The 12,786-nt window shown below is 46.3% G+C and overlaps 1 pseudogene; it reads right to left on the bottom strand.

Annotated features, from left to right (window-relative positions):
* Nucleotides 1–2,680: 2,680 nt before the first annotated feature.
* Nucleotides 2,681–6,263, bottom strand: LOC134365093 (small ribosomal subunit protein uS2-like; annotated as a pseudogene).
* Between the last annotated feature and the right edge of the window lie 6,523 nt (nt 6,264–12,786).

Genomic DNA, 12,786 nt, shown 5'->3' with positions numbered 1-12,786 from the left:
CCTTCAGAAATGACTTAAAGAAACAGGGAAATCTGTTTTTACGGACAGTCACGCAGAAGTATGATCAGAGGACAAAAGCTATGCCCTAATGGTAATAAACTGGAGGGAACGTGGCAAGGCCTGTTGTTCAGATTGTTCTTGCCATCTTTGTGCTTTGTTTCTTTCCTCTGGGTACAGGGCACATGAGGGTCTTATGGCCTCCTTCCTGGGAAGGCCAGCTAGGTTTCACGGCCTGCTTCAGTGGAGAAGGGTGAGGGGAAGGTGTAGGGAAAGTGAAGGGACATGGTCAGGGCCCCTCAGATGTTCCAGAATCTTGCCGAGCATTTGATGTAAATAGGCACGTGCCCCCAGGTGTTCCTTGGTTATTGTCTAACGTAATTGCACATGTGCACCCAGGTGTTTCTGGGTTATTGGACTTAAGTATAAAGGGTGAGTGGCTCTGATCCACAGGGCCCCTTGCCCCTGGGATGCCCCCAATGGGGGAGGGGCCACAGGGAGGCTGCTGGTGCAAACTGTTGCTGCCAGGGCCCCTGGGATTCTCCACGAGGCCGCCACCTCTGCTGCTAGAGGCTGCTGTAAGCTGCTGCCGAGGAAGCTGAGGACTGAGCTCACTTTGGAATGAACCTGTCAACTCTGTCAATGGCTCCCGGGATCTTTCCCAATCACCTAGCCCACAACCTGCATGTAAGGGGTCTGTGACCCAGTCTGTACAACAGGTTTGAAGGGTCTCTGAACCCTAGCCTGACAGAAGGTGAGAGTGATCTTTCTGCTTCTGCTGTTTTCTCAAATACTAAGGTATCTTATTTGGGGGCAGCATGTCCTGAACCCTGGAGCTGTGCTGGGCCAGGGACTGAACAAAGGGCTGGGACAGAAATTACATCAAGACCATTGCAGCTCCATAAGGAAGACGCAATTTGTGTTCAGGGAGCTGTGGCTGATAACCAGGGCAGGTGTTCTAGCATAGCGGGCAGGACCAAGGTGGAGTCAGATGCAAGGAGGAAGGAAACTTGGGAGGTGAATTGCATCAAAGGACCAATGGATCCAGGATTTCCCCACCCTCTTCGCCTGGGGACAGTCTCACTGGGGCCTCACCATTATCTTCTGTGCAGATGGATAAATCATTCAAGGGTTTATTGATTGGGATCTGTTGGTATTCATGCACCAGTTTTGATTTTCACAACCTGTTTGGTTTGGAAGTCCTCTAATTCCTCCAACTGGCCCAAGTGTGGTCAGCAGCATCAGCAGCATCAGCAGCCCTGGGGAACTGGACATGCAGACTGCTGCCCTCACTCCAGGCCTACTGAATCAGAAGTTGCATTTTTTAACAAGATTCCCAGAGTACAAGGGACAAATTTCTTCAGAGAGGCCATATGCAATTTACTGTTGGCATTTTCATATACTGTTGGATTGTCTTTCCAAAGGACAATTTACCAATATGCATTAAAAACCTTGAAATATATTTATATCCTCTAACATCCTCTAATCCAACAATTGCATTTCTAGGAATTTATTAGAGATGTGTACTAAGATGTACATGATAAAAATGTCCATCGTAGTGTTACATAGTAGCAAAATGTGTAAACAAGCTAAATAGCCAATAAAAGAGGAGTAATTAGTAATTTATAAGACTCTGCAGCCACTAAAAATCATGTTGTGTAAGAAAATTTATTAGCATAGGAAAATATACATAATACATTTAGTGGAAATAAACAAGTTTTGAAACAGTTTGTGGAGCGTGATACTATTTACATGATACTATTTTATACACAGAAAAATACTTTAAATAATGATTATCTTTGATAGGTAGAATTATGGGTGATTTTCTTGTTTTCTGTTCTCTAAGTGTTCTACATATTATAATTAAGAAAACAACTATTCTCTGAGTTCTTTCCTTCTCTTTAATGTAGGACTTATTTCTGCATATTCCCTTTTAAAAAAAAAACAACAAAAGGTGAAGGGAAGGAGTGCAATTTACAAAAACAACAAAACTATTTCATTAACAGGAGAAAAAAGAAACTGAGAAAATGCTCCCTCTGGATAATTTGTCAGTTTCCTCCCATTATTTAGAAGTTATACCATTGCTGTGGGTTGAATCGTGTCCCCTACAAGATTTGTTGAAGTCCTAACCCCCAGTACGGTGACTGTGATCTTACTTGGAATAAGGGTCTTTGCAGATGTATTCAAGGTGAACTCACACTGGATTAAAGTGGGCCCTAAATCCACGCACTGGTGTCCTTACGAGAAGAGACACAGAGACACAGACACACAGGGAAAACACCATATGGGAATGGGTGCAGATGCTGGAGTGACGAGTCTAAAGCCAAGGAATGGCAAGGATTGCTGGCAACTACAAGGAGCAGGAAGAAGCAAAGAGGGGATCTTCCCTGAGAGGCTGCAGAGGGAACACAACCCTGCCAGCACCTTGATTTCAGACTTCTGGCCTCCAGAACTGCTAGAAAATAAGTTTCTGTTTTCAGTCACCTCGTTTGTGGTACGGGAAGGCAGCCCTAGGAAACTAATACAACCATATATCAAGGAAGAATAAAATCCTCTTCCGCTGTGCAGTTTTTCTAGTAGTACGTATAACTGGGAATTACTTGTTTTACAGGCTAGATGAAAATCTCCTAAATCTGCATATTCCTTTTACTGGTAAGTCGGCCACACAGTTCGGACCTGGGCTTCACAAAGACTGGTTGGGAGACCAGGTGCCGGGTCTGGGTGGGCTGATGGGTTTAATGAACTCTGGGTTCTAGAGGGACAAGGGGGAACATCTGAGGGAACCTACAGGAATCAGGGCCTTGGGGAGATTGTCCCTCCTCCCCAATGCTGAGGATCCCCTGCCTCCATGCAGTTAGACAGTGTTTAACCAACACTGGAGGAAGGGCAGCTCAGCGTTCCTAAACCCGCAGCAGCTCCTAAAGGCAACTGAAGGTTAGGGAAGCCCAGCAGGAATGGGTCCGGCGCTGGAGAAAAGACCTGGAGCCCTGAGAGGTTCACTGTCAGCAGCAAACGCCTGGGCAACGCCTGGGGTGCAAGGGAGGCAGGCAGAGCCGGGGCTGAGGTCCGTCTCTGCCACTCGCCAGCTGCGTGATCTGGATAAATGGCTTCAACTTTCCCTCACTCCCAGTGTCCGATTCACCAGCAAGGCCTGCGGCTGTCCCCCACCATACATCGCAGATCCATCTACTCTTCTCGATCCCCTGTCATCACTGCCTTAGTCCAAGCCAACATGACCTCTCTCCTGGACAGCTGCCAAAGCATCCATATCAGGATAAGCTATAAGTATCAAAAAACCCTATTACAGTGGATTAAAGAAGCAAAGAGTTTATTTTAGTCATATGATATGACTGTGGGAAAAGGCAGCCCAGGACAGTTTTCATCTTCCTGCCCCATAATCTGCCATGTGTCACAAGCTGCAGTACAGGGATTCAAACCTTTGACCTTGGTGTCATAACACCACGCTCTAACCAACTGAGCTAACCGGCCCGCCCCATTCAGATTGCTTTCTTAACACAGCAAGGCATGCGTGTAGAAGGCACTTTGCTGTGTGTTGCCAACATGACAAGTGTGTAAGGTGCATAAGGAGCTTGGGACCAATTAGAGGGAGTCATCTGGTCACAATGCTTTGGGGTGTGGATGACAGCTTGTCGGGAGATCCACAGCAAACAAACAGGGGAAAGAGTTGGGTTGGGTAGCATAGGGGTAATGGGGCCATAAAGGCTGGAGCATGGGGAGATTGCCACTGGCCAGAAAGAGGAGGGACACTCCCAGCAAGGAAGCAGAAACAAGGGCTGAGGCTTGAAGAGGCAGAGGTCAGGTATACAAGTTCTGGGTGACAGAGCTGCAGAATCTCAGGCCTAGGGGAACTGGTTTACGAGAGCCAGCCCGGAGTACAGGATTGCTAGATCCAGGCAGAGGGACACAGGATCCAGGCAGAGGGACACAGTGGCAGAGATCAAACTCCAGGCACACAAGGACAGCTCAGCACAAATGATGAGCACTATTTGTGAGCAACTCCTGTGCGCTGCACTTTCCACACATCATCTCATGTACTGACAACAGCCATGTGAAAAAAGGAAACTGAGAGGTTCAGAGATGTTAGGGGGCTCGCCTGTGGTCACTCTGCTGAGCAGCTGAACCTGGTTTTGAACCCAGGACCGCTGACTCCAATACCAAAGGAAATCAGCATCAGAGACAGAGAAGGAGGGTCAGTGAGGCACGTCGAGGGAGGAGGGAACTAGCAGAGTGGAACTCAGTCCTCCCAGCCCCTTCTGAAAGGGGCTCACGGAGGGACACTTGTTTATTACGCAGGGGCAGGATTCAGTCCTACACGCAGGGACCCCGCAGAGCCGGACAGTTGCTGACACCAGGAACCACTCCTGTCAAATCCCAACTCAGACAATCATTTGGGCACCTCTCCAGCAACACTTAGGAAGTCAGCTGCAGGGGGAACCTGGAAAATGCCAGTAAGGCTGGAAATTTCTGTAAGTAAAGGTTATTTTGCAAGAAGAGTAGGTAAAAAGATGAGAAAAGGCTTATGACAGTGTTAGAAAAAATAAAAGCAGTGTGTATGATTGCCATTCTGTACAAAAGTGCATAAAGAAACATATAGGAAGGTCACAGTGGTTTTTAGGTGCTGAGATTGGATTTTTTCCACTTATTTTCTAAATTTTTTATAAAGTGTTATATCTTTTAAATTATAATTGTGAAGGCTGTAAAAACACAAATAATGGTTTGGGGTTTTTTTTAGAAACTGATGTTTATTTTCCATTACCTTTTTTCCATTTCCTGTTTAAGAGCCTGTGGAATGGCTGGCTGGTTAGCTCAGTCTGTTAGAGCCGGATGTTATAACACCAAGGTCAAGGGTTCTGATCCCCTCACTGGCCAGGCAAGAAAAAAAAGCAGAGAACAGAGCCTGTGGAAGAACAGCTTAAGGGCACTCAGTGGTTTCTCTACCCATTTAGTGGCCTGAGCAGTGGGAGCTGCAGACCAGTCCTCAGTGGCAGGTCGATCGCTCCAGTCTTCCAGAGGGACGTGCTGAATAGCACCGGGGACATCTGTGTGCCTCCAAAGCAGTCTGCGACCTTGGGTTGAGTAGCAGTAAACGCAGGAATTGGAGCAGTCCATTCGCCCTGAAATTCCTCCTCGGTCACAGCCTTCCAGCAGCAGCCTGCTCTTCCTTTCCCTTCCCTCGAGTGTCTGCAGAAGTAGATGCCAGGCAAGACCCCCCCACGGGTGTTTACAGGAGATGGTGCCACACATGAGCATAACTTCCCAGGCCGCACCCACAACAGCGGACCCTTGGTGAGCCCCTTGTGGTTGCAATGTCCACACAGCTTTATGTGACACAGAGCAACAGCAGGCAGGTTAACACAAGACGCCTCTGTGAGAGGCCAGCGGCTCGTCCTAGGATCCATAACCACCTTAGAAGACAGGCTCCAGGAAGGCTGCCTGGATCTGGTTCGTGAAGGTTCTTACCTTGTGAGTGAAGTGGCTGGCAGTAGGAACAGCTCCAGCAGCAGCAGCGACCTTCAGCACAGCCTGCCAGCCAGGATCCCTAGAAGATGTGATGCTGATGCTGACAGGAGCAGGGTCTGCAATGGCAACAGTGGCAGAAGCTTCTCCCAGGTCCTCTTCTGCCTTAATAGGCAGTTGCTGTCACTTTTCCTTTTGTAGATGTGCCTTCCCTTTTGGAAGCCGAGGTTGGTGCCACCTAAGTGGGTTCCTGCTGCAAGGAATTTGAGGACATACTCCTCTTTCATTTGCAGGACATAGGGACCCCTTTCTAGGTAGCACAGAATGCCAGATGTTTATGAGCCACTTATGAGTCTGCTCTTTTAAGCAGAAAATATAATAAAATAAGAATAATTGTAAAGAAGAACATCGTGCACAGTGATGTGTGTACAGTGGCTGGCAGATCATAGATGCTCAATAAATGTCTGAATAGAGAAGTAATAGTGTGTGACCAAGAAAATAGTGCTAAGGTGGTGGGTTAGGGATAAAGTGTTTTCTGTTTAAAATATGTCTTAATGTCATATTGGCTTTCAAAACCATCAAGAAACCACAAGACCTTACTAAAGACCAATTTGCTGGGATTACTTATACATCAGACTTTGAAACCAGATTCTTAGCTGAAAATAAGCCAATGTAGGCTAAACACTTTGAACAGAGAGACGATTCTCCAGCTCACCTTTTAGGAAGCACAGGTGGCCTCCGTTTTCGGTCAGATATGCTCTATCTCCAAGCAGAATCTTCTGTGACATGTGGGCTCAGAACAGAATTATACAGATTGTAGCCTGGAGTTATAATCTTTCTTCTGAGCAGAGTTAATGGGGCATCTGGGGACTGAGCACAGGGTCCTGGCCTCACTGCTTTAGACACTTTAGTCTTGGTTTTAGAGGAGACTGAGTGCTCTTGCGGAGGGACTCAGGCAGAGAGCAGGCATTGGCTGAGCTGTGTGCCTACGTGGAGTCCCCACTGACCCTCAGTATTGCAGAGACAGCCCAGAGGTATCTGGGATCTGGTTCCAGGAATGCTGAGGGGCAGGATGGTGTCAGACAAGCTGGTGTCATGGGAGAGGGGGCATGCGGGGCAGTGAAGGTATCAGCAGAGGGTGAGGCAAGCGTGGGGTCCCCATCCAGGACCAGCTGTGTCTGCAGACAAGCCAAGTCTTGGAAACAACGTTCATGGCTCTGAGAGGTGGCAGCACATAGGGAGTAGCTTAAGGGGATTCGAATCCCGCCCCGTAATCTCCATTAGCCTCTCCAAAGCCACTCCATGTGAACATATCATCTTTCCCAGATAGCTTTCAAGACTAGCTGGCCCCCAGTCCTCCCACCCCACTTGTGGCTCCCAAATGCCTGCTAAATGGAAATTTCAGAGCATCACTGATTCCAGGGAAAGCTCTGGAAGAAAAAAAGATTCTGTTGGACTAAAGCCTTACATTTTGGGAAAAGTAACTCTTTCTGAGCTTCAGTTCGCCCACTGGTAAATGTAGATAATATTACCTTGATTCTTAAGGTTACTGAGAGAACCAAGTCAAAGGAGTGTGGATTTCATTGATTCTAAGACACTTAATTTTTAAAAAAATATTATCTCTGAAATTGGAATTCCCCCTTACAATCAATCTGGTATTCACTGTGTATATAGTACCAACCCTTTTCTGTGACTTCACCAACTTCCCACCTCTGGAAGGGCCAGTAGTGCCCCCTGCTGCCTCCACCAGTGCACTCCACCCTGTCACAGTTCCAAGGCCACAGGTGATGGGGTGACAATAGTGGCTGTGCCTCTTGGGCTATGGTGGGTCCAGCACTGGGCCCTCCTCGTCCCAGCCCGTCTTGTGAAGTTCTAACATCTCATTTCACCTGAATCCACCTGACAGAGGGAGACAACCCCACAGGAACGTCAGGGAAGATGGTTCAGTCGAGAACTGCTGGCATCCTGTCGCAGTCCATGACAACATCCATCCACGCTGATGCCAAGGGAAACTAGAGTGACCCGGTTAACCTGGATTTGACCCTGGAGATCTGGCCTCTGATCTGCCTCCTCCATGAACCCATGGGCTCACCCTGCCTACAGATATTCTTGATGCATATTATAGCCTGATTTCGGACTTCCAAAGTCTTGTTTACTAAACCCACGGATCTTTTCCCTGCTAGTTCAGTGTGTATCTGTCCCAGCTTCTAATCTCCAGCCAGGCTCCTCCATAAATTGTGGCCCTCTCCCAGCTGCCTATGCAGCTATAAGCACTCCAAGAATCTTACCCTTAGGCATAACCAGCCTCTGACCAGATACCCCAGTTATGGCCAAAACTTGCTGCTGCCTTCACCTGGTAGAGCCTATCCCACCTTCAGCCCTCTCTTGACAAGGGGAGACAGAAGTACTGTACGCTTTCAACAGGCTGCTATCAGCATTTTGGACAGGGAATTTCTTCATTCTTTAGGACTCTTCTTTAGTATTGCAAAACAGTTAGCATTCCTGGCCTCCACCCACAAAATACAAATTGTGTCCCCCAGTCACTGAGACAACCAAAGAAAAGAGAACGCGCCCCTCACATGTCATTGCCCCCAGGGGAACATCACTGCCTCTACTTGAGAATCGTCAGAACAGAGACAAACTATAAACATAACATAACACTAAAAAGTACTCTTCCAAAAGGAGGCAAGATCTGCTTAGGTTTGGTATTCGCATGTAACCCATGTGTGCCAGACAGCCTTTCTCTTCCAAATGCTTCTGCGTCATGCTCCACCCTACTGTCTGCCTAGAGGCTGACCTACATGGATCATATAAAGGGGCTCCCTTGTCCCTGATTCTGGTTGGAGGAGTCCAGGTAAGAGTCAAGGAAAGAAAAAGAGTAAGTTCGGGTCATTTATTCCCTCGGTCCCTCCCTAAGAAGTCACCTTGGTCTGGCTGTTCCTGCCCAGAAGGATCCTCGCCAAGTCACCTTCTCTACACAGCTCTCTCTGCTTCTGGGTTCTGGGGCCCTTTCCCTTCTCTTCTCCCTTCAGCCCAGGGGTACTGGGCTGACTATGACCAGGCCCAGGGGTCCTGGGCTATCCCTTGTGGTGTCCCTGCACCAGGCTCGCCACTGAGTAAATACTCTGTATATCAACGCTCCCTGCATTATCCTAATTTGAGTGTGCCATCTGTTTCCTGCTGGAATCCAAGCACTGTGTTTTTTTGTAACACACCATTCCGGAGCTACGAAAGGGTCACATGAAAACTAACTGTGCTGTTGGGGATTCCGTTTACACCTGCTAGTGAGGAAGCGCCTCCAGCCCCTCTAAGTCTGTCTGTCCTCAGAGGGTGGTGCACACAGGTTCAGCAACAAGCTCTGACTCCTCCCTGGAGGCATCTGCTATTGCTTCCACCCTGGCTGCCTTCCGTGATACCCACTGCCTGTGAAGATGGGAGGTCACACCTTGCCATCTGTCTGGTGCCCTCCATCGGGACACTCATGCAGTCACTGCCATTTCCACAAAACACCCCAACACGGCCACCTTTGGGCGCTGCCACTTCCGTGGTGCATAGGTCAGGGTTCTACCAGACGGATAGATGAATTGCAAGGAGTTGGCTTACACAGTTGTGGAGACTGGCAAGCCTAAAATCAGTAGGGCAGGCCAGGCTGGAAACTCGGGCAAGAACTGATGCTACAATCCACAAACAAATTTCTTCTCTCTTGGGGAAACCTATGCCCTGTTCTTAAAGCTTTCCATCGACTGAATGAGGCCCAACAGATTGTCGAGAATAATCTTCTTTACTTAAAGTCAACTGATTGCAGATGCCAATCACATCTACAAAATACCTTCACAGCAAAACCTAGATTAGGTTTCATTGAAAAACAAGGTACTATAGCCTAGCCAAGTTGACACATAGAACTAAGCATCACAAATGAACAGGAGGCTAAAGCTGCGCTGTGTTCTCTGGCAAACTCAATGGACCGAGGCTCTGCTGTCTGCCATGGTATGTCTACATAGAAGTGGGGAGCAATGCTGAGCTCCCTACTTAATACCAACATACTTTGTCACAAAGTGAAAGGGAACGTCATTGCTTCTGGTCCTTTATCTTATACTCGTAGAATTTGTACTGAAAACAGCTCTTCCAGATTTTGTTCCTATTTAGCCTAGGGACTGAGATAGCACAGACCAGGGATGCTGGGTTCCAGATGGCTGGGTCAGGGACGACAGTGACAAGCACCACTCCTACCTGCACTCTGTCACCTAGGGCTTATTCTTTTGCCAAGTGTGTCTGCCTGAAGCTGTCTTCCCTTATGTCAAAGGATAGAATCACAGCACATTTAAAGATCTCAGTTGGTTTTATTGTGATTCTAGAATTGGGCAACGCTTCATGCAATAAAATAAAATAAGTGTTCCAATGAGCTGAGCAAAAGAGGTTGGCTTTATAGGCAGAAAGAGAGCTAAAAAAGGAGAAACAAAACACAAAAAGTAGACTGGTCATTTTAAAATTCCTTTGCTTGTAATGTGGGAACAATGAAAACATAACTCATTGGTTGACGTAGGGGTACTTCTTTTGTGTAAGGATTAAAACAAAGGGAACTTCATTATCATGCCTATTGAAGATTTAAATTGGCCTGTTTGGGAAATTGACTATCTCTCTGTCCTGATTTCTTGGAAGGTCAGACCACAACTTAGTTTGGGTTTGGTGATGTGGAACTTTGAGCATGGGTGACTCCATTTTGACTTTTAGTCTGGTCTGCTGGGGCCTACTGCAGAAACCTAGTCCAAAACAATGGCCTCCTTGTGGAGTATACTAACATTTATAAAGCAAATGTATTTCACAGGGCCTAGTTTCCAAAGCCTGTAGTTTCAGGTATAACCTAACTTTTAAAATTTCATATAGAAATGTTAACCTTGCAAAAGACAGGAAATTTTCCCAAGGCTAAAGTCTTGATATATAGAATTGTAACATAGCAAAGTTGGTGGCTCAAGGACAGACAAGGTACTTAATTGTTATGTAAACATACTAAGAAATTTGCTGTAGGGAAAGAAAATGTTTGCTAAGAACAAGGTTTTGTTGGTGAATCAACTTAACCTTTTGCAAATTGTATTATGGAATGTCAATTGGTTATTTCACTGATGTTACCAGCTTCTATTGTTCAACTATACTTAGCCATGGCTCCACCTGTGTTCCTTTTCTGTAACTATCTGGCCTGAAGAATAAATTCTAGGACAGAACCCCAGTTCGTATTTAATTTCCCAAAGCAGGAATGCCTCTCTCTTGAGGGTTTCAGGAAGTTAACCCCTTCGGGGTGTCTCACTGCTCAGAAGAGATGGGCTTTGAGTAATCCTTTTTGCATCTCCATCACCCCATGTGAGGCAAAGCAACACTTCCTATAGTTTTTATTTAACATTTAGGATGTGTTCTTTCCCAGTCTGCAGGCAACTAGATTCCAGGAAGCCCCACCTGCCCCAGCTGGCCTGCATTCCAGGACTACAGGCACCTGTTGGAACCCTGGAAAGCTAAAAAGGAACTCCACATGAAAGTACCTCATAAAAAGCAAGACTTGTGAAAAAGTATGAACCAATGAGTACTTTTTGTTGTTTGTTTGTTTGTTTTGGCAGCTGGCCGGTACAGGGATCGAACCCTAGACCTTGGTGTTATCAGCATCACACTCTAACCAACTGAGCTAACTGGCCAGCCCCCAATGAGAGTTTTTAATCAGAAAAGAAATAATAATGCTGACAAAAGGGTCTATGCAGCAAACCAGAAAGAATTTTCTGATAAAATGGCAAAAGCTAAAGAGGACCTAAAACTATCATAGCAGGCTGGAAAGAAAGAGCGGAATTTGGGCAAAATAGCAATGACTCAATGGTGTTGACCCACGTAAATGTCCACCTGGAAGGCTCTCCTTGGGGACCCATGCACCCCCCCTCTCTCCCAGTGAATGCATTCATTCCCCTGTGCTTCATGGCTGATGGGGTTAAGGAATGCCCCACCTAGGTTTGCCATTATAACCAAAGTATCTCCCACCTCCCCAAAAGAAGCTTACCCCACAAAATAACTCTCACACCTGGAGTCCTCACTTAATAGAGAAGCATTAGAATCATTACACTTAAAAACAGGTATGAAAAGATGTAAAATTAAGAGCTTGTGAATACATATATCTCACATACGTCATTATTTGTTTTTCTGGAAGGAAGCCCCCCAAATTGTTTGCCTTTAGGAAGAGGACAGGTGGTAAGGACAAAATGATTTTACTTCTCACTTAGCTTTTATCTGTACCTTTTGAATTTTCAAATTTGTATATGTATTGAATATCTAAAACCAAGATATCCTCACATAATTGAATGAAGTTTACTTCCTTAACTTACTTAAATTTACTACTTATGTATTAGAAATGCTTGTAATAACTCTCTAGGAAGAAAAGGTATACACAAAAATCAGGAAGAAAGAAGTGTTTATATCACTTTTGGCAGTCAATATGTTTATATTCTGGAAAATCAACTTAAAAACTACTTGAATTCAGCCGCGGAGTCACCAAGATTTCAGACTGTAAGAGTCAATTGAATTAATAGAAACTAGTGAAAGACAACTGGAAAATTCATTGAGGAGAAAAGGGTTCCACTGACAATAGTAAATAAAAACCAACCAGGAAACATTGAGGAACTAACTTCACTTTGGACGCTGTATTGGGAATGACACAGCAAAGGTTGCTGTCTAGGCATTAGAAGTAGGACACCACACCCAAATGGCTCAAGCCAGTGGCTGTAGATAAGAACTTAGAGGAATCTCTAAGGACTTAGAGCATCTCTCCCACGTAGCAGAAGGGGCTCTCTCCTTTCCCCCTGCTTCCTCCAAATGGACCCTTCAGACACTTGTCTCTGAACTTAAAGTGTCCCACATCCTGTTTCCTTATACATACTGCTAGTTGCCACATGCTCACTCACACTGGCTCTGCCTGTCTCTTCATTCTTGCTTCAGGTGACCTGGGAACAGAGAACTGCCCTCTGACTCACTGTGCTTCCCCTGCCCAGGATCTGTAAGTAATAAATCTCTGAGCTTATTTCCTCTTGTACTGAATTGGAACCTCCCATCTGAAGAACCAGTGGCTGCCCCAGGCTGGGTTTTCCCCCAGATGCTGAGGATGGGGCGGGACAAAAGGTCAGGCTCTCAGTGCCAGAGTGATAGGCAGCCATAAACTGGACACAGGTCAGACAAGAGCCACAGGAGTGTCTGCCAGTACAAACAAGTTTCCTGTGTGAAAGACCCCCCCCCAGTTGCAAGTGAGAAAACCAGGCATTTGGTTGTCTGCCAGGTGACAGGAGC

Source organism: Cynocephalus volans, chromosome 16 (genome assembly GCF_027409185.1).
Source record: "Cynocephalus volans isolate mCynVol1 chromosome 16, mCynVol1.pri, whole genome shotgun sequence".
Classification (NCBI taxonomy): Eukaryota; Metazoa; Chordata; class Mammalia; order Dermoptera; family Cynocephalidae; genus Cynocephalus; species Cynocephalus volans.
This window is presented reverse-complemented; position numbering and strand designations above follow the sequence as displayed.